The sequence below is a fragment of the Ctenopharyngodon idella genome, chromosome 22, assembly GCF_019924925.1.
Source record: "Ctenopharyngodon idella isolate HZGC_01 chromosome 22, HZGC01, whole genome shotgun sequence".
NCBI classification, from domain to species: domain Eukaryota; kingdom Metazoa; phylum Chordata; class Actinopteri; order Cypriniformes; family Xenocyprididae; genus Ctenopharyngodon; species Ctenopharyngodon idella.
The window spans coordinates 23,800,789-23,827,472 of record NC_067241.1 but is presented as its reverse complement, the minus strand read 5'-3'; the positions used below and the strand labels follow the sequence as shown (position 1 = coordinate 23,827,472).

General features: G+C 38.2%; 1 protein-coding gene across 1 annotated transcript in view; it reads right to left on the bottom strand.

Moving 5' to 3' along the window:
• The window catches only part of hck (HCK proto-oncogene, Src family tyrosine kinase), a 33,049-nt gene extending 20,944 nt beyond the window's left edge, over positions 1–12,105 (bottom strand). Inside the window, exons 1-11 of the transcript XR_007927519.1 lie at positions 11,964–12,105; positions 10,932–11,036; positions 8,662–8,766; positions 4,416–4,458; positions 4,226–4,321; positions 4,040–4,152; positions 3,488–3,563; positions 3,090–3,274; positions 1,861–1,913; positions 1,669–1,736; positions 888–1,587 (exon numbers count right to left, since the gene is read on the bottom strand). The gene's annotated coding sequence lies outside the window, so the exon portion shown is untranslated. The remainder of the gene's footprint in view (positions 1–887; positions 1,588–1,668; positions 1,737–1,860; positions 1,914–3,089; positions 3,275–3,487; positions 3,564–4,039; positions 4,153–4,225; positions 4,322–4,415; positions 4,459–8,661; positions 8,767–10,931; positions 11,037–11,963) is intronic.
• Positions 12,106–26,684: the final 14,579 nt, after the last annotated feature.

Here is a 26,684-nt window from a genome sequence, read left to right as displayed (position 1 = left end):
TTTGGTGTTTCCATGGTTTCTACAAAATAAAACCAGAAATCAGGGGTAACACGGGTATGATGTCATTGATAGGCAACGCACGGACACGGTCTGTGTCCTGGTTAAAATTGCTTATTTCTCTGGATTTAAACATTCTTGGAAACATTTGGGATAATGTACACAAGTCAACAAAATATATAACACTGTTCTAGTGGTTATTTTAATTCAAAAATCTTACATATTGCGTCTTTAAGGCAGCTTTTCTTAACCAGTTAGCACTGTGCAAAGCAGTTAGGATATAATGTTAGCTTGCTTCCAGAAAGACCCAAAGAAAGGGAAACGTTTCATTTGTTGTGATATCGTGGTCTAGCTGAACTAAGCGGACTTAACTGTTAGTTTGCAAACCGAAGACAGAAACTGTAAAAAACTGTAAATAAAAAGAAAATAGAAAAAAAAAAGCTTTGGTGATATAATGTGATGTGCAATTTATAATTATATTTGTTCAAGTATAATTAACATTTTCATTATTAAAATCATATTATGATTTTCGGTAACACTTTAGTATAGGGAACACATATTCACTATAAACTGTACTTTTCCCTCAATAAACTCCTAATTACTTCTTATTAATAGTTAGTAAGGTAGTTGTTAAGTTTAGGTATTGGGTAGGATTAAGAATGTAGAATAAGGTCATGCAGAATAAGGCATTAATATCTGCTTAATATGTACTAATAAACAGCCAATATTCTAGTTATATGCATGCTAATAAACAACTAGTTAAAAGACCCTAAAATAAAGTGTTACTTGGTTTTCTATACTTTCTAATAAGTCATGAACAGATTGCTCAGAATTTTTTTTTTTTTTTTTTTCTTTATTGAGGAGGTTTTTAAGCATCATTTGAAATTTACCTGTGTATTATTATCTGCAGTCTGCTGGTCACTTTGAGGACTTGATGGACATTGAGACGACGATGAAAGTGCAGCATGTGGTGAGGAAGACAAAGATGAAGATGCATCGCTCTGTGAGTGCGTTTTCTCCCTCTCTTGGCTTTTTGAGCGTCCTGAATCAGACAGGTCCAGCGGTGCATCCTCTTCCTCCTCTCTTAAATTCTCTCCAAAAATCCTCTCTGACTGCGCAGCCGAGACCCTCCACTGGGGCGGCGCTGCAACGGGTTCTGTCACTTTCTTTTCTCTACTCTCTGCATGCTCTGAGAGGTTTCTGCGGGACCAGGGCCGCAGGCCGCCAGGTGTTGAGCAGTGCATGCGGGACTGGAGGCCGCTGCTTGGTGGGACCAGTTTAGGGAAACGCAGTATGTTTGAGCTTGAAAATGGGCTCTGGCTTGGATTAACCGCTATTCTACTACTAACACCAGAGCTGGCTGCTGCTACCCAGTCAGAGGATTCAGAAAGTGACCATGGGATAGGCAGGCGACTGGTCTTGATCGGAAGCGGCCGGAAGGGGACGGGGGCGTGGATTTGTTGCCGGCTGCTACGTTCATCAGAGGCAGTAGAAGAAAAAATAGGATTGTTCTTCAGTAGACTAAGAGGAGATGGGATAAGAGGAGACAAAGGAGAGTGTCTGTGCTCCACCGAGTCCACGCTGGCAGCTCTGTGGACACACGAGGAGAAGGATTAAGATATGTCAAAATGTTTTGTCTGTTTCCAGTGTCAATGCGTCTGCCTGTCTCACCTCCTTTCAGTGCCGTGTTCGGCCTCCCATCTCACAGGGCTCGAGGTGGGCAACATGGCCTTAGATTCCTGAGAGAAACACAAATTTCAGCAACCAATGAGACATAAGGAAACAGAAAGAAACAAGATTTTTAATAAAGCAACCAACTTGAAACAGCAAAAACAAATATTTAAAGAAAAAATTATTGCTTACGAATGAAAACGCCCTGCCCCAGCTTTGCATAAGTTTGTGTTCAGATGCTTTTTCTGTTCAGAAGAAAGGACATTACAGATGTTTTCGTCAGTACAGTTGGGAACAAGCAAAGAAACATAAATTCAGTTCCAGGCAAACTTCACACACACACACACACACACAAACACACACACACATATATTCATGTATGTGTGTGAGTGTGTACACAGTACCGGTCAAAAGTTTGGAAACATTATTTTTTAATGTTTTTGAAAGAAGTCTCTTATGTTAATCAGTGTTGCATTTATTTGATCAAAAATACAGAAAAAACAGTAATACTGTGAAATATTATTACAATTTAAAATAATGGTTTTCTACTTTAATATTAAATTAAATTATAATTTATTCCTGTGATGGTAAAGCTGAATTGTCAGCATCATTACTCCAGTCTTCAGTGTCACATGGTCCTTCAAAAATCATTCTAATATGATGATTTATTATCAATATTGAAAACAGTTGTGCGCTTAATATTTTTTTATAACCTGTGATACTTTTTTCAGGATTCTTTGATGAATAAAAAGTAAAAAAAAAAGAACAGCATTTATTTGAAATAGAAATTTTACTGTACTGTATTTTTTTCTCTTTCTTTTTTGAAACAAATTAATATTTTTATTCAGCAAGGATGTGTTAACTTGATAAAAAGTGATAATAAATATTTATATTGTTAGAAAAGATATTTTGAATAAATTCTGTTCTTTTTAACATTTTATTCATCAATGAATCCTGAAAAAAGTATCACAGGTTCCAAAAAATATTAAGCGCACAACTGTTTCCTACATTGATAATAACTAAATATCAAATCATCATATTAGAATGATTTCTGAAGGATCATGTGACACTAAAGACTGGAGTAAATTCAGCTTTGAATCACAGCAATAAATTGTATTTTAAAGTATATTAAAATAAAATCATTATTTTAAATTGTAATAATATTTCACAATATTACTGTTCTTTCTGTATTTTTGATCAAATAAATGCAGACTTGATGAGCATGAGAGACTACTTTCAAAAACATTAAAGATAACTTGACTGGTACTGTATATATATATATATATATATATATATATATATATATACACATATACATACATACACACACACACACACACCATTTTACCTTTAGATCAAATTACAAATATCTTATGCATTGTTGCAATAAAATAGCATTGGTTTTCATATATGTAAGTTACCCAGACTGTCAGTTGGGCTGTTGTCTGTCTCTCGTTTGACAGTCGCTGCAGGTACAGTGGCGTCCCCTGGTGGAGGTTGGCTGGACTTCTGCCCTGAGGTCAGTAGAGTCACAGCAGCCGCTGCTGTGTCAGGTGACATCTTGACCTCTGTGATGATCGTGTCCTCTAAATGACCATTCTGCCGACTGTAAGGTAAAGGAGGAAGTTTGTATTAGTAATAGTCTGTTAAACCGGCCTTGACCTCAAGCCAAAGTGACCAACATATGTCGGCTAATGTCACACAGCTACAGTTACAGTAAATCAGATTGTGCCACTATGTGACAGAACTTGAACTTTCCCATGATAAACAACAGGAAATGCTTGCACACAAATGTCAAGGAAGCATGTTAGGAACTCACTTCGACGAATCCCTCAAGCCTTTCAGCTCCTCTCTCAGTCTGTCATTTTCTTTCTTTAGTGCATTCATCTCACTCACTGCAGCAGTGAACAAACAGGAATATCTTTAATATTTATATATTCCTTTATATATTTAACTAGATGGACTTCATAACAATAAAGTAAATACTGCAAAGGGTGACTGACCCATGTTGTGGTTTTATAATATTTTAAAAATTTTATCACATGTATACAGTTGGGCCCAAAAGTCTGACCTTTAGTGTAAAAGGAATTAACACGGACAATGCATTGTTATTTTAGTATTATTTATACTTTTAATTAGCTTTTATTTTTTATATTTTCAGTTTTTCATTTTTTAGTAATTTTAAGTGCTTTGACTTAATCATTTATTTCAGTTATTTTCAACGTTTTTCATCTAAATATTTTTATATTTTATTTTTATTTCAGTTTTATTTCAGTTCACGAAACGTTTTAATAGTTTTAGTTAACAATAACAACACTGGGTCAGTGACACTCTATTTCTTCTTCACATAAAAGCTCTATTTATAGCTCACCCAGTAAAGAGATGTGCTGTAGACTTTGGAGCTGGGAGTTTTCATACTCCTGTTGTCTTTTTTTAGCCACATCCTGAGTGACTGTACACCTGTCGCACAACCCAGCCCGCAACCTGAAGATCGACAGAAACATCCAGTTTGGGCAGTGGTATGCAAGATTAAATTCAAGAATGAAATCTCACAAACCTGTTCTCCAGCTGTTTAATGTTCTCAGTGAGGATCCGCTGCTGTTCTCTCATCTGCTGGTTCCTGTTGTAAAGTTCTTCCATGCGCTTTGTATCGCTACAACAGAACGCACACAAAAAACATTAATGACGTGAATGTCAAATTTGATGTCAGTCAATTTTAGCTTGAAAAATATGGTATTCACACTCACATATTCTTTTTATTTGTCAGCTCCAGTACTTTCTCCTGCCACACTGTAAAGAGAGAGAGAAAGGTACACAGTGAAGCTGGACAACAGGAGTGTGAAGAGCTGGATGGCACAGCGGTGGGGGACAGTGGTGGGAAAAATGGGGTGGCAGTTATGATTTTACAAGTGTTAAATAGAGTACCTCAGGGATGACGTGTTTTTGTAGGCAAAACCTGGAAGCGAGTTAGCATTTTAGGACTTCCAGTTCCATCGCCCCGAAGTCAATGGGTTTTTTGAATGGGTTTTTGCTAAATCACTTGAAATAAGGTCTGTGGTTAACAAAGCCTCTAAATATTTTCACGTTTTGATCTATAACATAAAACACACTAGTTATAACCTGCTTGTGATTTTTTAAACCTTTATTGTGTCATAAAAACGGCGGTTGCTAACAAATTGCTAAAAGGGACTACTTCCTTTGGCATTGACTTTAGACGTCATCATGACAAACAGGCATTTCTCTTGAAAAAGTGGATAAGTACTCATACACAGCACAGATCATAATCAGCAAGCATGTTTTTAAATCAAGTTATTTTCTAAATAAAGTTTGAGGAAGCTTGGTGGTGGTGACGCTGATCCGCGACCATGGTGTGCTGTAGTCCGTTTATAGCCTACTGTTAGCTTTTTATATCTGACGACTTTATTTAGGCTTCAAAATGTATAAATGTTGTGTTAACTTGTAAAGATTATCTTGATAAACAAAACATGTAAGTGTCATAACCCTTTGTTAAACACAGAGCTTATTTTTTGCGATTTTCCAAAAGTCTATGGGAAAAATGCATAGGCTTTCGATCGAGGGAACCCGTGCGCCGCTAACTTCCGGGTTGGCCTACAAAAACACGTCATCCCTGAGGTACTCTATTGGGATGCACCTATCGGTATCGGGCCGATACCAAGCTCATGTACTTGTACTCGTACTTGTAAAAATACCCCCGATACCAAAGACCGATACCTCACGTGACGTAACTGATAGAATTTTCCGTGCACAGACAACGGCGGCAGCAGCAGAAACAATGTCAGCCTCAAGAGAGTGGAAATCCTTAAAATTAATGATGACAACACACACATTGCTTTCAATCACAATTCGTTATGGATTAGTGAAGGCGGGATAGGCGGATTTGCGCTGAATGACACAGACCAGAAGCGCTCCCTCTCGCGCGTTCTCTCTCTCTTTCTCGCGCGGCTGCGCGCGATCCCAGCTCTCAGAAAGCGCGCGATCAGTTCTCCTTGCGCCTGAATGTTCAAATGCACACATAGATGTCAAAATGTCCATCGTGTGGAGTATCTCACGTAAATTGTGGCTTAAGTTATGGCTTAAGTGGACGTAAACATTTGGGTGAAAACAGGATATGTGTCAGTATCCATGGATTCGGTCTTAAAGGGACCGTAGCCTATATTTGTCATTAATGTTAATAAAACAACAAAATATGTTAAATAAATGTATACATGGTAAATAAACCTACTGTATCTGAAAAACAAGTTTATTTATCAAGTTTATTTATTGTATCTCTATAGTATTTGTTGTATTGTTTGTAAATTTCTTTTTATATAACAACAATTATATATATTAGTAATTATGCCCTTTGAAGGTTATTGGACACTGTGAAATTTTTGTTCTTTAAGTTTGTGAGAAGCACATAAAAATTATTACTTTTTTCATTAGAGTAATAATAAAGAAGCTGTCCTACATTCATTAGTCTCACTGTGCTGTGCTTGGAAAACTGCAACATCACCAAAAAAAGAGAGAGAGAGAGAGAGAGAGAGAGAGAGAGAGAGAGAGAGAGAGAGAGAAATTAATAAATGTATAGGCATCGGTATCGATATCGGTGAGTACTAGAAAAAAAGTATCGGTACTCGTACTCGGTCCTTAAAAAATGGTATCAGTGCATCCCTAGTGTTAAATATCATGTTCAGGCCCTTTTTTTGCTAACACTTTTGGGTGCTTTATTAGGCGTTAATGTGAATCACAATGTAATGCCATTGTGTTGAATTCACTCCACCTTCATTCATTAAACTATTTCCTTTTGTGTTCAGAAAGAAAGACATAAAAAAAAAAAAAAAAGTCAAAAAGGTTTGGAACGACATGGTGAATAAACAATGCCAATTTCATACTAAGCATGTTGCAGATTTATTAAGAGTTTGCAAGCTCATAGCATGGCAGCATGAATAAATTGTTTATATTATTGTTTCGCTGATTTTATTTATGCAGTTATTGTTGAGTTGTTGAGTATTGTTAAGGAGCATTTGCTGTTGTGTTATTCCCTTTAAAACAAACTAATTGTGTTAGTTACTTTTTGTGGAAAGAACTGTGTTACATTACTTTTGCATTACTTTTTCTCACCTTGGCTGGGCTTGCTTGTTTATTTTTTAACAACAACAAAAGAGTTTTTTGGCAAATGTAAAGGCCCTTTTAGACCAAAAGTGAAATGAATAAGCCTCAAGCTGAAGGAAATGCAAATTCAGCTGTGATGCCATTTTGGATCGCAAAAGAATAGGGCTCAGGAGAAGAAAGTTCAAAACTCTTACTTCAGCAATAAAATAAAAAAAATGAAAAATGAAACAAATGTGATATAGTTCATTTTTGCTTATAAGTATGGTTGAATTGGATCATCAAAAGTCAGCAGCAAAGACATTGGTTAATAAAGTGAGATTAAATACATAAAGTATATTTGTGTAATTTAAAGGGATAGTTCACCCAAAAATGAAAATTATCCCAAGCTTTACTCACCCTCAAGCCATCCTAGGTGTATATGACTATCTTCTTTCAGACGAACACAATCAAAGATAAAATATCCTGAATGGGCGGCGTGATTTTGAAGACCCAAAAAATGCATCCATCCATCATAAAAGTAATCCATACGGCTCCGGAGGGTTAATAAAGGCCTTCTGAAGTGAAGTGATGGGTTTTTGTAAGAAAAATATCCATATTTAAAACTATTAACTGTAATAACTAGCTTCCAGCAGACAGCCATACACATCAGTTTGCAGCGGAAGAGCAAACTTTGACCGATGCATGATGCAATGACGAACACGGAAGCACAGAGGATAGAGCAAAACTAAACACCAGTTGGGAAATAGAAGTCTAAAATGTGAATTTTTAAAGAGAAATGTCGGAGGATTTCGATATAAGAGAAGAGGAGCTTGAGTTTGTTGCACAGCCCTATTTGTTTGAACCGCGAGAGGCGTCCAAGATTACGATACTCCTACATCGTGCGTCATACATCGTGTCACGGGTTACTCTTGGCACAAGTCGACTCGCTCAGTATGTGTAAGGTCGTCTGAAGGAAGCTAGTTATTTCAATTTATAACGTTTTAAATATGGATATTTTTCTTACAAAAACGTATTGCTTCACTTCAGAAGGCCTTTATTAACACGTATGGTCGTGTTGTATGGATTATTTTTATGATGGATGGATGCATTTTTTTGGGCTTCAAAATTGCGTCCTCCGTTCACTACCATTATAAAGCTTGGCAGAGCCAGGATATTTTTAAATATTTCTCTGATTGTATTCATCTGAAAGACACCTAGGATGGCTTGAGGGTGAGTAAATCATGGGATAATTTTCATTTTTGGGTGAACTATTTCATTCACAGTTTTTATTCATTTTGCATGTCCACTGTAGTCTAGAACCACAATAAGTATCATGTTTACATGTTGTGCGCACACAACACCTCCGCACCTCACTCCCGATTTCTCTCAATATGGGGACAGGAGAGGTGTCAGTCAATAAATGGGAAAAAGTAGCTTGCGTTACTTATTTGAAGTCAGATATTTTGTTGTAAATTTAAATGTTATGTGTTGGTTTTTACTAAAACAAATCTGATTACGTAACTGGACCCTCATCACAACCCAACAATGGAAGATACTGTCAAAATAAGCAGCTTTCTATTGGTCAGTGTGGTGAATTTGTGCGGCTGACTTGAACACGAGCAAAATCTATGTTGGGAACTTTTTCACCCTCACACGAATCTCCCAATTGCGTAGATTCCTATTGAAATAACTGGATTTCGCAGAGAAACTGTATCCTTATCTTGTTTGTGGTGATGTAAAGATGTTTTTACTGTTGACTGTTGCCGTTACGGAGGTTTGTAAAATGCGCATCTATATTAAACCATCTTTGAAAAAGAGATTTTGCCCATATTTTGTGTCAGAAATACAGATATAGTCATGCATGCTTTGGTGGAATCTCAGTCAAGAGTAGGCTGGTCTTACCCTCTAACTCATGCTCATGGACCTCCCGCAGTTTCTGCAGGAGCTCAGAGAAGCTCTCCACAGCCATGCTGGTGTTCCTGCACACCTGCCACTTGACTCGTCTTCCTACAAATAGGGATAGGAAGGGAAAAAATGAAGACAACCGAGATGCAGATTTGTTAGATCAAAGCTTGATTAGAGAGCAATTGGTGCCAGTTCATGTTCTGCCATTGCCCTGGATATACTTTTTAAAATATGAGCTTAAATTTCTGCACTCATATATATACCATGGCTATTAAAAGTTGGTCTTGCTAAACCGGTTCTGCAAGGTGAGCACCGTAGGCCTAACTTTATTTGTGTATGCGTGTAAATGTGTGTAAATGAGAGAGTGAGAGAGTAAGAAATGAGTAGAGATGTTTTTTTTGTTTTTTTGGGGTTTTTTTTACAACATGTGTGTGCTAGCATTTAAAAAACAAACAGGATCTGGAAGTTTATTTATGACCCATGTAATGCATTGACGACTTATAAAAGGGTTCAACTTGACACATACTACACTTATCTATATATATATGTCGTTCACCCTATTTTTCCTGGCCTGTGCTATCTCCAAACATCCACTCGTTTGTCTAATAAATGACTGCCTCATAAAAACTTTACCAGACCACAGAAACTAAACAATTCCAGATGACTGTCATAGTTGACGTAAATGCCTAGTAACATAGAATGACTGCAATGTGCTGAAATGTGAATACATAATTGATACACTATTGTTCAAAAGATTGGTGTCAGTACAGGACCCATTCAATCAAGAAATACTGTCAAAAGTGACAGTAAAGACATTTATAATGTTGCAAAAAATTCTATTTAAAATAAATGATGTTTTCCTAAACTCTAGGCACTGTCAATTATGCCAGATACAAATGTTTCTCTGTAGGAAAGCATAACTTTTTTTTAAAGCTGATGGTAAACAAACACATTTTCTGAGAATACAGGGTGTTTAATTTCGAATGCAAAGTAGGAAATGTGCTGCAAAGCTGCACATAAACATCTGAATACATTGTAATTGCTGATTATAGGTTTTAACCCCGTCTGCAAGACTTCTGCCTGCAGAGAGACAGCCTGCTGCTGAGGGCACTTGGGAGGGTGCGGTTACCCCCCCCTCCTCCCCCCTCCCCCATACAATAGTTTTTGCATTTTGATCTGAGTGATTTTCGCCTGCTCCTTCACTCTCTCTGCATGTCGGGATATGTTAGCTAACAGTTTTGAACGTTACAGCAGCGGGAGCAAGAGGGAACCTGTCTCTCAGATCTGCAAACTTCGCATTTCACACACACATATACACACACACGCACACACACACACGCACACGCACACGCACACACACACACACACACACACACTAATGTTTTAAACCCACTCCTTTGAGCTGACTTTACAATATGATTACTAACATTTTAGAATATACCTATATAGATTTAGCATATACAAACAGGTGATAACGATCAGATCTGGCTCTCGGTGCCTTTGACATTTTGGGGTCAGAGGTCATACATGGTGTCACTAAATAAGTGGAATATTACATATTACATATAACTGATCTAAAACATACAAAATCAGTCAGTTAGTCAGCAAGATGTAAAGGTGGAGTATGAGCAGGCCTGGAGCACAATAATAATATTAATATACATGAGAAAGTATGATTTTGAGATGGATTGTTGGATCACGCCTGGCATTACGCAATCACTGCCTAGGTTTTTGTTTTTTGGCATTTGATGGATGTTTGTGTTGAACAGAGTAATATCAGTTTAATATCACTTGGTATATTACCATGGGCATGACAATCAAATATGAGAAAGAGAGAAAGAGAGAGAGAGAGAGAGAGAGGAAGTTGCAAGCAAATGTTATGAACATGTATTGAGGTTATAAAACAAAGTCAATCAACACATTCTTATTAGCATTCAATTATTACTTTTTAAAAGTTTTGTTTGTCAAAATACCTGTGGTTATTAAAATTCTAAATATTCCAATTAATATGAAAGAGAAAAACACATGAAACAGTAATGTTAATAATACAAGTAGATTTGGAATAAAATGCAATACTAGGACCAGATGAATTCATATCACTGATCAAATAAAGAGGACATTATAAGTCACCCCACCCAACTGAAGTGATTGTGTTTCATCCGGAAATATATGGGAGTGAAATTATGTGTTCCTCAATAAATATATACCAAAAGCACATGACACCTGATCAATACAGTGTGTTCAGGTGAAACGAGCAGTTCACTCACCCCGTGCCACCTTGTGGACGTCAATCACGTCACCTGCCAATCACGCGATGCTGTCGGTCTCCTCGTCACTCCGGAGCCCCTCAGAGAGATACACTAGATGGAAAACTATTGGGAACGAGAAAGAAATACAGAGGAAAAGTAAAGAAGAGTTTTTAATACGCCCTGCACTCCTCTCCTCCTGCTCCTCCTCCCCCTCCTCCCCACTGACGAGGAGAACAGGTTTGAGCAGTTCCTCGCCGCGGCACACAAACACCAGTTCTCCCCTGGATAAACCGGTCCTGCTGAAATCCCACTAAACCTGCCCGGCCACAAAGAAAAAAAAAAAAAAATCCTCAGAAGGATATAGAGAACCTTTAGACACACAAAGCCGCTTTATTTTGCTTTGATTTGCTCTTTTAATCTCAAGGAACCAAATGGCTTTATTCAGCTTCATTGCAGTGGCATGGGAAAATATATTGTGTTTATTTACTATGTATATTCCCTGGTGTCTTTTTAAATCCTCATATTTCATGATAATAATCATAAAACTGAATGATTTGTATCAAGATATCATATGTTGCTTTGCAAAACCAAGTCTTGAAGCAGCATTTGAGGTTCCTCAGATTGTCCACACTGGTAGTATCTTCGAAGAACCTCCATTCGCTCTTTTAAAAGGTGACTCAAATGTCCTACTGTGCACCTTTAGGAAAATGAACAATGATATTCGGAGTAAAAGCAAAGTATCCACACATTTTACTACAGTAAGAACAGTGGCCACTTGGTCAAGACATTGGCTGCATTGAAAAACTTAGGCAGCCTACTTGTTGCCTTGCTGCCTTATAGGCAATGATTCTGCAGGCAGCGTTTGTGCATGAAGGCACTTCACAAAACTGATTTAGGACAGACTTCTGAGGCAGCGTAACGGTTTAATTACCTACAGCAAAATAGAGTGAGATTGGTGAGAACTAAACATATAGTTAATTACTATAGTAGTAATTTCTTGCATCAGAAGGAAAATACTGGTCAAAAACATACATTTACACACAAACTGACCTGAAACCGCAACTTTCAGATGCCATCTTTCTTCTTCTAGCTCAACTCTCACCGAATGGAACGCACAGGATTGTGGGATATTATAGGCAGCGAAGTTACATCTATGCTGCCTTCAAAAATCGATCAGATGAAGGTATCTCAGGAGACAGGAAGTAAAGCTAGCATTGGATTCGGATGTGCCTTGATGCCTTCCTACCTTGGAATGCTCCTACAAAGGCAGCATTTTTAAGTTTTCGGATGCAGCTGATCTGTTAAAGTTTAAACTGAGCATCAGAATGGGGAAAAAAGGGGATTTAAGTGACTTTGAACATGGAATGGGCTGTGTCCGAAATCGCCCCCTTAAATAGGGCACTATTTGAGAGAACAGCCATTAGTAGTGGTGCCGAAACAATAGTGGACGTTATGTAGTGCACTCATTCAATCCCGCAATGCACCATAAAAACAAGTGTTCAACCGATGTACGCTCAGTCCAGAGCTATGGATATACACACCGATCAGGCATAACATTATGACCACCTTCCTAATAATGTGTTGGTCCCTCTTTTGCTGCCAAAACAGTCCTGACCCGTCGAGGAATGGACTCCACTAGACCCCTGAAGGTGTGCTGTGGTATCTGGCACAAAGATGTTAGAAGCAGATCTTTTAAGTCCTGTAAGTTGTGGAGCCTTCATGGATCGGACTTGTTTGTTCAGCACATCCCACAGAGGCTCAATCAGATTGAGATCTGGGGAATTTGGAGGCCAAGTCAACACCTCAAACTCGTTGTTGTGCTCCTCAAACCATTCCTGAACCATTTTTGCTTTGTGGCAGGTGCATTATCCTGCTGAAAGAGGCCACAGACACCAGGGAATACCGTTTCCATGAAAGGGTGTACATGGTCTGCAACAATGCTTAGGTAGGTGGTACGTGTCAAAGTAACATTCACATGGAGGGCAGGACCCAAGGTTTCCCAGCAGAACATTGCCCAAAGCATCACATTGCCTCCGCTGGCTTGCCTTCTTCCCATAGTGCATCCTGGTGCCATGTGTTCCCCAGGTAAGAGACGCACACGCACCCGGCCATCTACATGATGTAAAAAAAAAAAAAACATGATTCATCAGACCAGGCCACCTTCTTCCATTGCTCCGTGGTCCAGTTCTGATGCTCACGTGCCCACTGTTGGCGCTTTCGGTGGTGGACAGGGGTCAGCATGGGTACCCTGACTGGTCTGCGGCTATGCAGCCCCATACTCAACAAACTGCGATGCACTGTGTATTCTGACACCTTTCTATCAGAACCAGCATTAACTTCTTGAGCAATTTGAACTACAGTAGCTTGTCTGTTGGATCGGACCACATGGGCCAGCCTTCACTCCCCATGTGCATCAATGAGCCTTGGCCGCCCATGACCCTGTCGCCGGTTCACCACTGTTCCTTCCTTGGTCCACTTTTGATAGATACTGACCACTGCAGACCCTTACGCTTACCCATTTTCCTGCTTCTAACACATCAACTTTGAGGACAAAATGTTTACTTGCTGCCTAATATATCCCACCCAATGACAGGTGCCTTGATGAAGAGATAATCAGTGTGATTCACTTCACCTGTCAGTGCTCACAATGTTATGCTGGATCGGTGTATATCTATGCGCTCAACGGCTAGAGAATACCCATAATGCACTGTGAGAGTCGCGCGCCAAATGAATTCCCGCGTCTGACCAGAAGATGGCACCTACATCTTAATCCATCCATTTTCCAAACCGCTGGTTTTTAATTGATTATTAAATTGTTTAATTAAGGTTTATACATGCTAGCTTCAATGAGAGAGTTCAAGACTAATCTTTTCATTACTACTGCAGCTGCCAGTTTGGTAAGTTTCAAATAATTATTAAACAGAAACTATGCAAAAGCGGGCCACCCGCAGGTAAAACCAGCTTCTGGAAGAGATCAGATGTGCTCCAAAAGTAGCTACATTCAAATCCATCTAATCAACAACCCATGGGTAGAACCAAGTCTGAATTTTTTTCTGTTTTGATAATCCATTTAACTCAAATGTATGTCACAATGTGGAAGAAAAGATCTGTGACTACTTCCATTTCATCATGACTTTAAGTGCCTCAAAACCTGTCTTTTATGATGAGATTACTGATATATTAACTCTATAGCACTCTCAGTTCCATCTACCCATGGTTACATCCTTTAGTTTCCACAGATTTTCCAACCAAAATCAGTACAAAAAAAAAAAAAAAGAGAAAAAAGTATGCAGACTCCATCTGGACCTGCTCATAATCTTCAAGGCAGAGACACACTTCATATATCCCGGCTGATGCATTTAAAGGAACACTCCACTTTTTTTGAAAATAGGCTCATTTTCCAACTCCCCTAGAGTTAAACAGTTGAGTTTTACCGTTTTCGAATCCATTCAGCCGATCTCCGGGTCTGGCAGTACCACTTTTAGCATAGCTTAGCATAGTTAATTGAATCTGATTAGAACGTTAGCATCTCGCTCAAAAATGACCAAAGAGTTTCGATATTTTTCCTATTTAAAACTTGACTCTTCTGTAGTTACATCGTGTACTAAGACCGACGGAAAATGAAAAGTTGCAATTTTCTAGGCCGATATGGCTAGGAACTATACTCTCATTCCGGCGTAATAATCAAGGAACGTTTCATTTTCCATAGGTCTTAGTACACTATGTAACTACAGAAGAGTCAAGTTTTAAATAGGAAAAATATCGAAACTCTTTGGTCATTTTTGAGCGAGATGCTAACGGAGCTCGCAAAAGTGCGCATCGAGGGCGCATATCGGCCACAAAGGGGGCGCTCGTGAGCACCCTTCTGAAGCCTAAAATTGACAAATGGGACACCCTACAGTCTCGTGGACTTAACGGACACGCGCACACGGCAGCCATTGTAAGTCCACAAGACCGAAAGTGCATAGAAGTGTGCCACAGGACAGGGCCTAGAGTGTTGAGGCTGATATAAACTAGGGTCTAACAGACCGGGTCACTGTTATGCTTATTAAATATAATGGTCCAGAAGGGCTGTGGTCCAGCATGAGCTATTTAATACTATGTAATGCAGCAAGACAGATGGCAGTAATGTCTGTCGGTTGATTTCTGATTCAGTACTAGACAGACTAAGAAGAACTGTGGGTCTCCACCTCACTGAGGACACATAAAGGACAGCAACAGAGTCATGTGCAGCTTATAAGCACACTATTTCACTATAGACTAAACCAGCTCTATGTGTCATCTTTATAAAGTATGTAATTAATAATGTATGTTATATAATTTGGAGAATATAACAAACTATAACAACTTAACTTATAACAAATCATGTCTTTTTAGGCTGGGATAGGCAAATGACTATTTGATTGCATGCGAATGATTTTATTGAAGGCCAGAGAGAGCAACTAGACCACAACAATCTTCAAAGCAAATGGTGACGATCTATGCAAACTGGTTTCTCTGGGTTCGTAATGCAAAGCACAATATATGCTATATTACTGTAGTGCTCAGAGATGTGATCCGCTTTATGTCCACTGGGGGGTGTAATAGCACATGTTTTAACAGTCTATAGCCCTATGGAATTACACAGGAACCATTCATTACTCACATTTGATAATAAATGAGGGATTGCAGACGCAGCTGAAATTATTAATGGCTTTCAAATTAATTTAAATAACATATGAATGCTGCACAATTGCAGCAGATTACTGGCTGTCATTACATGAGTTGTTTGTTTAAAAAATGCACTGGCTTTTAAATAAATAGATAAATACCCATTCCTTTTTAGGTGAGTGCCCCTTAAAGGATTAGTTCACTTCAGAATTAAAATTTCCTGATAATTTACTCACCCCCATTTTTCCGCCTATACGTCACGCGTGACCTTTCCAACGTGATTACGTAATGCGTGGCGCATCACAGAGCAGCGCAAGACAAGCATTTGTGGTTAAAAAGTGTATCATTTTTATTTTTTTAGAAAATGAGAGATGGTTTCTCTAGATAAGACTCATATTCCTCATTTGGGATCGTGTAGCGTCCTTTGAAGCTGCACTGAAACTAACATTTGGACCTTTAACCCCAGTTAAGTCCACAATATGGAGAAAAATCCTGGAATGTTTTCCTCAAAAAAAACGTAATTTCTTTTCCACTGAAGAAAGAAAAACTGAACTAATGAACTAATCCTTTAACAAAGTAATTCAAATTTCTCAATGACTTTTAAATGACTGATTAATGTATGTCATGTACAATTTCAAATTACTAAGAATTTAGTTTTTGCCCTTTAAATTTGATCCATGACATGACTTAATCATTCAACAGTAAAATATGTAGCAGGGTCTTCTGGGCCCCACACAGACTCACACACAGAGGACTGGGATTCCATAGGATCACTCCGGCACTACGATCAATGTCTTGAGCCAGATAAGACTTCAAAGAATGAGACAGATTTACAAGACATGGCGAATCTCCCTTTAAAAAATACTGCTACATAAATGTTTATGTAACTCAAAAGACGTCCAACACTGCAGAAACAAGCTCAGTCATCATGTGGCAAGAACAATGGGCTACTAGTGTTTAGTGAACAAAGCAATATTAAACAGATGTAAATATTTTATACAATAGGATTCAAACTTCTAAGACCACTAGTGAAAATGCCTACATTTTGATTTAAAATCAAAACATTCTGAATACTTACAACTTAGATTCTTTCCTAGTTTTATTTGATTCTGAATCACAGATTTTCCATGTGGTCTCAGATTTTTATTCAAAGAGGGTGATTTTTTTAAATGAATAAAAAATGTATTTTCGATAACCCAATCCAAATGCTATCTTCAAATCAATTTACACAGTGATAAAACAACCTGAATCAGCATCTCTAGCTGGAGTCGTCATGTTGTAGCTATACCTTTTTTACGCAATTCTGTATTCAGTCACTAGAGGGCGCTGTGTAATTGACCTCTATAGGAATTCACCTGTACGGAAATCACACATGCTGGTCTACCAAAACAAATGGCCGATTTAAACTCAAAATTAATGTATCTTAACATTTTTATCACGTACTGCAGAGATGCTGGATATAAACAAACACGCTCACTCACTCACTCACACACACTCATCACTGTCAGCAATAAATGATTTCCCATTGGAAGCTGGGATGTTATTTCTGCTCTTAAACTACTTTTGATAATCTCAACAGCATAGGTCTTTAAACCTGCCAGTACAGGAGGGATGGAAACCAGGACCGTTGCCGTTTAACAGCATATGGCATATCCAGATCGCTCTGTTCCGCTACGGAGCAAAGGAATGGATGTGTCTTGATCATTTGTCTGTAGTGTTGCCAGAAAACAACATGATGGAGCAGTCAGTCAGTCCAAGACCCGATACCGTCCAAGCCCACCCAGAGACTCCACTTACAGTGACATCAAACAAGAACGAGAGAGGAAGGGGAGAGCGAGAGAAAGATACAGGACCGGGGTCGGGAACAGGGGAGCTTTAGTTTCCAATCCCTAAAGAATACTGTAATCTTAACACAGAGATTCACAAGTCACCATTTCTTCGTTTCTAATGATGGAAAATTACTGTAGCATAAATAGATATATTTCACTTTATGTGTAGATGTAAGCCCATATCCTAAATCATTAGAACTTTTGTTTGGACATGCCATAGATTTAAAATCTTTTAATCTGTCACATGTTTCAGCAAAATTCAGAGCGTTTTCCAGGTCACAGGTGACCTCACCGATCCAGACGGTCTCTGTTTGCCCTTCAGTCTCAGTGACAAAGGCTGCGCTGGAGTATTATGTGCTGGTGACTGTATGAAAGCCTGCGGGTCAATGACAAAAAATAGTGTAAACCAGAAATCTCTAGTGCTAAGCTCTTAGAAAATGTAATCTTTGTATTTCTTTTGGTTTCATATGGTTTTAAATAACTTTTTTTTTATCACTTTCAAGAAAAGATCAATTTAATAGATCTAAAAATGTCATTTGGTGTAACCATCAAGAAAGAAGTAATAACATATATCCTTATAGTTTGAATACATGTGAGTGTACACATCATAATCATTTTTAAAAATGTTTTTAAATATATTGTTGATGATAAAAAGTATTGTTTATAAATATCATGAAATATTAATTAAGAATAAAATCAGTAATTTCTGGAGTCGCACCACATGACATTTTACATCCTGAATACATTTGAATGTACACATTTTAATAATTATTTCCAAAAATGTTTATATATATATATATATATATATATATATTTTTTTTTTTTTTATACAAATATTCATTCATAAATAACACTACATTTCTGTTGAGCTGTACCACATGACATCTTAGAACCTATTTAGCCTATTTTCTATTTTGTTTTGTTTTTTCTGCATTTTAGTCATATATCAGGACTTTGTTCTGGCAGACAAAAGTTTAATAAATATTAATAAACAATATATTTTTTCATATTTACAATATTTTTTCTAAAAAACAACATGTTGGCTTACTTAATGTTTCTTTTCAAGAATTTCATTCTTTCATTGAAGCTTTTTCTTCATTATGATATCACCCTGGAATTTTTTATACTTTATCTTGATTAAATATCAAAATCAATTTTAATTACTTAATCAACATATTTAAAAAAAAAAAAAAAAAAAAAAAAAAAAACATTAAAAAAATATATGTTAATTATAGAAGAGGTGTGTTCATATGTATACTTTTTTTTATTGTATTTTTGAATAAATTAACAGGTTGGTGTGTAAAAGATTAGGTTAACCTTTTTTTTATGGGGAACACCTTCACTATTAACTATGACTTTTGCCTCAATAAACTCCTAATTATGCTTATTAATAGTTAGTAAGATAGTAGTTAAGTTTAGGTATTGGGTAGGATTTTGGGATGTAGAATAAGGTCATGCAGAATAAGGCATTAATATCTGCTTTATAAGTACTATTAAACAGCCAATATGCAAACTAATAAGCGAATAGTTAAAATTGAGAATTGTTCCCCATACTAAGTATTACCAAAATTAGCATCATGTCATTGACTCATAAATGGTTACCCAACTTGCAATGCATTGGTACCCAAACCCCAGTGAACATCATGTACATTAGTTACACCCTGTAGGCAAATACTGAAGTGGTCTAAATGACTACAGGGTGTAGAGAGAGAGAATGCTGAGTGTGACAGGTGGCAATAACTTACGATATGTAAGATGGGCAAGCACGTGCACATGCACACACTCATTCCGGTTTAGAGGTGGGGGGAAGCTGGTGGGTCTCCTTTCACGGAACAGACACAGGAAGTTCTGTGGCACAGAGAGGAAGTTGACTAAAACAGAACACAAAAACACCCCCTCCTGATTCCTGTGTCCCAGGACGCGTCTACCCACATGACAGATCACCACGTCCATCTCCACCCTATAGACCACTAGACACGTCGTCTCTCAGAATGCGTGCGTGTGTGCGTCTGAAACAGTTGCTTACATAAAATGCTTACATAAATGGAATAATTCACCCAAATAATCATATCTCAACCAAATGTCTTTCCAAACTTGCATGATTTTCTTCCTTTCATGGAAAAAAAAGGAGATATTTTGTAGAGTTGCTCTTTTTTAGTTATACAGTGCTCAGCGTAAATGAGTACACCCCTTTTGAAAACTAACATTTTCTCAATATCTCAATGAACACAAAAACAATTTCCAAAATGTTGACAAGACTAAGTTTAATATAACATCTGTTTAACTTATAACATGAAAGTAAGGTTAATAATATAACTTAGATTACACATTTTTCAGTTTTACTCAAATTAGGGTGATTTGAGTACACCCCACAACAAAAACTACTACATCTAGTACAAAACCGATTCCAAAAAAGTTGGGACACTGTACAAATTGTGAATAAAAAAGGAATGCAATAATTTACAAATCTCATAAACTTATATTTTATTCACAATAGAATATAGATAACATATCAAATGTTGAAAGTGAGACATTTTCAAATGTCATGCCAAATATTGGCTCATTTTGGATTTCATGAGAGCTACACATTCCAAAAAAGTTAGGACAGGTAGCAATAAGAGGCCGGAAAAGTTAAATGTACATATAAGGAACAGCTGGAGGACCAATTTGCAACTTATTAGGTCAATTGGCAACATGATCACCAATTCCCCCAATGCTGCGGCGAAAAATAGTGGAGCAATATCAGGAGTTTTTCAGAGAAAAATTGCAAAGAGTTTGAAGTTATCATCATCTACAGTGCATAATATCATCCAAAGATTCAGAGAATCTGGAACAATCTCTGTGCGTAAGGGTAAAGCCCGGAAAACCATACTGGATGCCGTGATCTTCAGGCCCTTAGACGGCACTGCATCACTTACAGGAATGCTACTGTAATGGAAATCACAACATGGGCTCAGGAATACTTCCAGAAAGCATTGTCGGTGAACACAATCCACCGTGCCATTCGCCGTTGCCGGCTAAAACTCTATAGGTCAAAAAGGGAGCCATATCTAAACATGATCCAGAAGCGCAGGCGTTTTCTCTGGGCCAAGGCTCATTTAAAATGGACTGTGGCAAAGTGGAAAACTGTTCTGTGGTCAGACGAATCAAAATTTGAAGTTCTTTTTGGAAAACTGGGATGCCATGTCATCCGGACTAAAGAGGACAAGGACAACCCAAGTTGTTATCAGCGCTCAGTTCAGAAGCCTGCATCTCTGATGGTATGGGGTTGCATGAGTGCATGTGGCATGGGCAGCTTACACATCTGGAAAGGCACCATCAATGCTGAAAGGTATATCCAAGTTCTAGAACAACATATGCTCCCATCCAGATGTCGTCTCTTTCAGGGAAGACCTTGCATTTTCCAACATGACAATGCCAGACCACATACTGCATCAATTACAACATCATGGCTGCATAGAAGAAGGATCCGGGTACTGAAATGGCCAGCCTGCAGTCCAGATCTTTCACCCATAGAAAACTTTTGGCGCATCATAAAGAGGAAGATGCAACAAAAAAGACCTAAGACAGTTGAGCAACTAGAAGCCTGTATTAGACAAGAATGGGACAACATTCCTATTCCTAAACTTGAGCAACTTGTCTCCTCAGTCTCCAGACGTTTGCAGACTGTTATAAAAAGAAGAGGGGATGCCACACAGTGGTAAACATGGCCTTGTCCCAACTTTTTTGAGATGTGTTGATGCCATGAAATTTAAAATCAACTTATTTTTCCCTTAAAATGATACATTTTCTCAGTTTAAACATTTGATATGTCATCTATGTTGTATTCTGAATAAAATATTGAAATTTGAAACTTCCACATCATTGCATTCCTTTTTTATTCACGATTTGTACAGTGTCCCAACTTTTTTGGAATCGGGTTTGTACTTTGTATGGCCTCCATGATTTTTAATGACAGCACCAAGTCTTCTAGGCATGGAATGGACAAGTTGGCGACATTTTGCAACATCTATCTTTTTCCATTCTTCAAGAATGACCTCTTTTAGAGACTGGATGCTGGATGGAGAGTGATGCTCAATTTGTCTCTTCAGAATTCCCCATAGGTGTTCGATTGGGTTCAGATCAGGAGCCACTGAATCCCTTTCACCCTGTTCTTCTTCAGAAATCCAACAGTAGCCTTAGATGTGTGTGTAGGATCATTGCCATGTTGGAAAAGTGCCTGATAACCAAGGGCAAGGAGTGATGGTAGCATCTTCTCTTTCAGTATAGAGCAGTACATCTGTGAATTCATGATGCCATCAATGAAATGCAGCTCCCCGACACCAGCAGCACTCATGCAGCCCCACATAAGGACACTGCCACCACCATGTTTCACTGTAGACACCATGCATTTTTCTTTGTATTCCTCACCTTTGTGACGCCATACAGTTTTGAAGCCAACAGTTCCAAAAACATTTATCTTGGTCTCATCACTCCAGAATATAGAGTCCCAGTAGTCTTCATCTTTGTCAGCATGGGCCCTGGCAAACTCTAGGCGGGAAAATTAGGGATGCTCCAGAGACTTTCAGTGGGGTGTACTCATTTTTGCATCACCCTAATTTGAGTAAATCTGAACTAAGTTATATATGTTATAAGTTAAACAGATGTTATATTAAACTTAGTCTTGTCAACATTTTGGAAATTGTTTTTGTGTTCATTGAGATATTGTTTAAAATGTTACTTTTCAAAGGGGGTGTACTCATTTACGCTGTATATATATATGTATACACACACACACACACACACACACAAAAAAACTAAAAAAGAGCAACTTGGACATAAATCTCTGTTCAAAAGTTTGGGGTCTGAATTATGTTTTTGTCTCATTCTCTCCAAGGATACATAAAAAATACAGTAAAGCAGTAATACTGAAATATAATCACAATTTAGAATAACTTGTTTTTTATATATATTTTATAAAACAGTTAGTTCCTGTCCTTGATTCTGATTGGTCAATAGCTGTGTTTTATTCACGATAAAATTCACGGCTATGACCGCTTCAATCAATGCTTCTATGTATCACTGCACAACACCCTTAGCAACGTAAACTGTATGTTCTCAATTGATATTGTTCATTGAAGCTTACTGTATTATGTAGAAGAGTATTGTGAGAAAGAGATCGAGTGAGCGAGTTTATTAGCTGCATTCAGATTTAGCATTTTCCTTCATGTCAGTCCTATGTTCATAATAAAAAATTTGTTTAAATGTCTGATGTATTCTCTTGTCCTTTTAACAGTTAAGGGGTTTTCCCATGACTGACAGCGCTAGTCAAAGCATTTGTCAGTTGCGTCTTGTTCTGTGTTCACAACAATTCAGTCTTTTCAATGTCAAAGTCTTCGCTACTGACTGACACACTTATAAAGAGAGTCTTTGCCGCCATCTAATGGAAGGCTTTTAGTGTAAGTTTACTTCATGGAATTTGCATTGATACATATTTTTAGCTTTAATATTTGTATTGTGTGGTAACCATTTTATAAAAGCAATAAGGTACTCGAGGATAGTGCTGTATTGTGAATAAGTCACGGCTGAAGGCGTACGATACAGCACAGCCTTGAGTACCTTATTGCTTATGTAATGGGGTAGAAGGTGTAGGACTACAAATTAGTTGGACTACAAATCCCAGGAGTCAAGACACTATAAAAGGAAACCAAATTGTTTGGGACTTCCTCTTTGTGGTACCATGTGCTAAGCAGGAGAAGCTGTGTGGTGTTTTTCAAGGCTGTGTAATTGCAGATGAAAAGACCAGTTGATTAATGAACAGCATAGCAGCATAGAACTGAATTGTGAAAGTAAGGGTTGTGATTTATGAATACTATAGTGAGTTTGTCTAGTTTTAACATCTGTATTTGCTTTCTGTTTTAGTGTCCTCACGGGAATTGTGTTGATTGGTGCCTCAGAGAATTAAACAGATATAGTTAAGAACTTAGTACTGATCTTAATTAAATTGAGTTGGGAGAGTTGAGAGGGAAAGCTTTTTATGTTGTAATTTGTGTGTTGTATGTTTAATTGTTTTAAGTGTTTTTAATTTTTGTAAATATTGTAGAGGGCAATCATCAATTTGTATTTTCTTTGTGTTTTTTTTTTTTTTTTTTTTTTTTTTTTACAGATGATGCATGATTGCCGTTTAATTTTATTGAAAGCATTGGTGGCTTAATGGGTGTTTGAGAGATGACTTTAATGTTGAATTGGGTCTTGTCTGTTGAAATGGCAAAGTGATTTATTTTGGAGATTGTGCTTTGTTTTGTTTTATTTGTTTTTCTTGTTTTTCTGTCTTGGACATTTATTCCATTTATGACCATGGGGTTCCCTTTTTCTTATATATGGTGTACTCTGTTAAGGTGGGGGGAATAAATTGTAGTGGTTTGATGTCATGATTTATTTTTTGCTTTGGAGTGTGGAGTAAAATGGTGTTTGTTTTATTTGTGATTGAGTGTGCACTTATTTGCAGAGCAATTGCCATGGGATATGAGTGGGAACCCTGTTGTCTGTAATGGTTACAAGTTAGTTTTGTTTGTTTATTTTGTCTCTTTGCCACTTTGATTCCCTGTGGTGCTACTTTTGAATGCTGTATAATAAACTTTGTTATATTTGCAAAGAAACACACTGTGGTTGTGGCCCTTTTGGAGTTCTCCTTATCCCTTGTGAGATGATGGGGTTACACTTACTTAAAATGTAATTGTAAAATTGTACATTTCTTATTAATGTTGAAAACGGTTGTGCTGCTTAATTGTTTTGTGGAGTCTGATACTTTATTTCAGGATTTCTTGATATATAGAAAGTTCAACAAATAGCATTTATCTGAAATAGAAATCTTTAATAACATTATAAATATCTTTAACTGTTGCTTTTGATCAATTTAATGCATCCTTGCTGGATAAAAGTATTAATCCTATTGATCCCAAACTTTTGAAAGGTAGTGTTTGTGAGTGTATTTATGTAAATACACTATTTTGCCAAAAGTATTGGGACACCCCTCCAAATCATTGAATTCAGGTGTTCCAAACACTTCCATGGCCACAGGTGTATAAAATCAAGCACCTAGGCATGCAGACTGCTTCTACAAACATTTGTGAAAGAATGGGTCACTCTCAGGAGCTCAGTGAATTCAAGCGTGGTACCGTGATAGGTTGCCACCTGTGCAATAAGTCCATTCGTGAAATCTTAATTAATACTAAATATTCCACAGTCAACTGTTAGTGGTATCATAACAAAGTGGAAGCAGTTGGGAACAACAGCAACTCAGCCACGAAGTGGTAGGCCACGTAGCCCACAGAGCAGGGTCAGCGCATGCTGAGGCGTACATTGCGCAGAAGTCGCCAACTTTCTGCAGAGTCAATAGCTACAGACCTCCAAACTTTGCGTGGCCTTCAGATTAGCTCAAGAACAGTGCTTAGAGAGCTTCATGGAATGGGTTTCCATAGCCGAGCAGCTGCATCCAATCCTTACACCACCAAGTGCAATGCAAAGCGTCGGATGCAGTGGTGTAAAGCACACCACCACTGGACTCTAGAGCAGTGGAGACGTGTTCTCTGGAGTGACGAATCACACTTCTCTGTCTGGCAATCCGATGGACGAGTCTGGGTTTGGCGGTTGCCAGGAGAACAGTACTTGCCTGACTGCATTGTGCCAAGTGTAAAGTTTGGTGGAGGGGGGATTATGGGGTTGTTTTTCAGGGGTTGGGCTTGGCCCCTTAGTTCCAGTGAAAGGAACTCTTAATGCTTCAGCATACCAAGACATTTTGGACAATTTCATGCTCCCAACTTTGTGGGAACAGTTTGGGGATGGCCCCTTCCTGTTCTAACATGACTGCGCACCAGTGCGCAAAGCAAGGTCCATAAAGACATGGATGAGTGAGTTTGGTGTGGAGGAACTTGACTGGCCTGCACAGAGTCCTGACCACAACCCGACAGAACACCTTTGGGATGAATTAGAGCGGAGACTGCGAGCCAGGCCTTCTCGTCCAACATCACTGCCTGACCTCACAAATGCGCCTCTAGAATAATGGTCAAAAATTCCCATAAACACACTCCTAAACCTTGTGGAAAGCCTTCCCAGAAGAGTTGAAGCTGTAATAGCTGCAAAGGGTGGACCAACTCCATATTAAACCCTACGGATTAAGAATGGGATGTCATTAAAGTTCATGTGCACGTAAAGGCAGGCGTCTCAAAACTTTTGGCAATATAGTGTATATGTATGTGTATATAGTATAACATATAGAAAGAGGATCCGCACAATAATTGTTATTTTGTATAAGTGTACAGTATAACTGTAAGATCTGATTCTAAAATGTAAAGCTATACATAAATTGAATAAAGTCAAGATAAAAGAGAGTAGAAAAATAACCATTTTCAAATATTAATACTACAACAGGTAATGTGAAACATGCCCAGGACCATTTCAGGACATTAAAGAATGGCAGGAGAGGTTTAAAGCTCCGCCCTAATCCATAAATAACTGACTGTCCTATATCCATCTTCATCTGGACTAATAGGAATGACGAGAGATGGTCTGATGAGCACAAAAAGGGGGAGGGAATGAGGGAAATGTTCAGATTTGCATCCATCACAGGGTATTTTCAGCACTCCTGTTGCAGCGTTAGATGGAGTGGTGAGGGGAGGCTGAGCAGAGGGCAGCGTGTCACCTTTGACCCCAGAACCTCTTCAATATAAACTTTATTAGCTTGCTGCAAAATGTGGGTGTGTTTGTTTGAATCTGTTAAGGCTTGTCTTGGTTCCTCCTGCATTTGAACTCTTGAAACAAACTGATTCACTCACTGGCTAAACCCCCTTACACAGTGAGTATACAGATGTCTATGATTCATCACATGCACAAAAATGCATAAGAACAAGTACACGTTGTAAAGACTAATGAAGGGAAACCAACAAACATAACACATACCCATCAGTGAAAGCTCATAAGATTTGATTAGTGTTCAAGAATGCGGCGTCCCATATCTCACCCGGCTCACCCTCATCTGGCCCCATTGGTTGTCAGCATGGCCATTCATCCTCAGCTCAGCCAATCGGCTGCGGTGCCAATGCAGCCTTCAGCCAATCACAGCTCACGAAGCCTTGACAGTGAGGGAGATGCTCATATGTGTTTATGGTCTCCTGCCTCCATGACAGAACACAGAACCCTTCAGAGAAAAATAAAGCAATTAGCCAATTACACCACACAGGCCTATTAAAAACCAAACATCCCAGTGTTTTCTTACCCTTTATACACAGCGATAAGACTCGAGCTGATGGAGCGA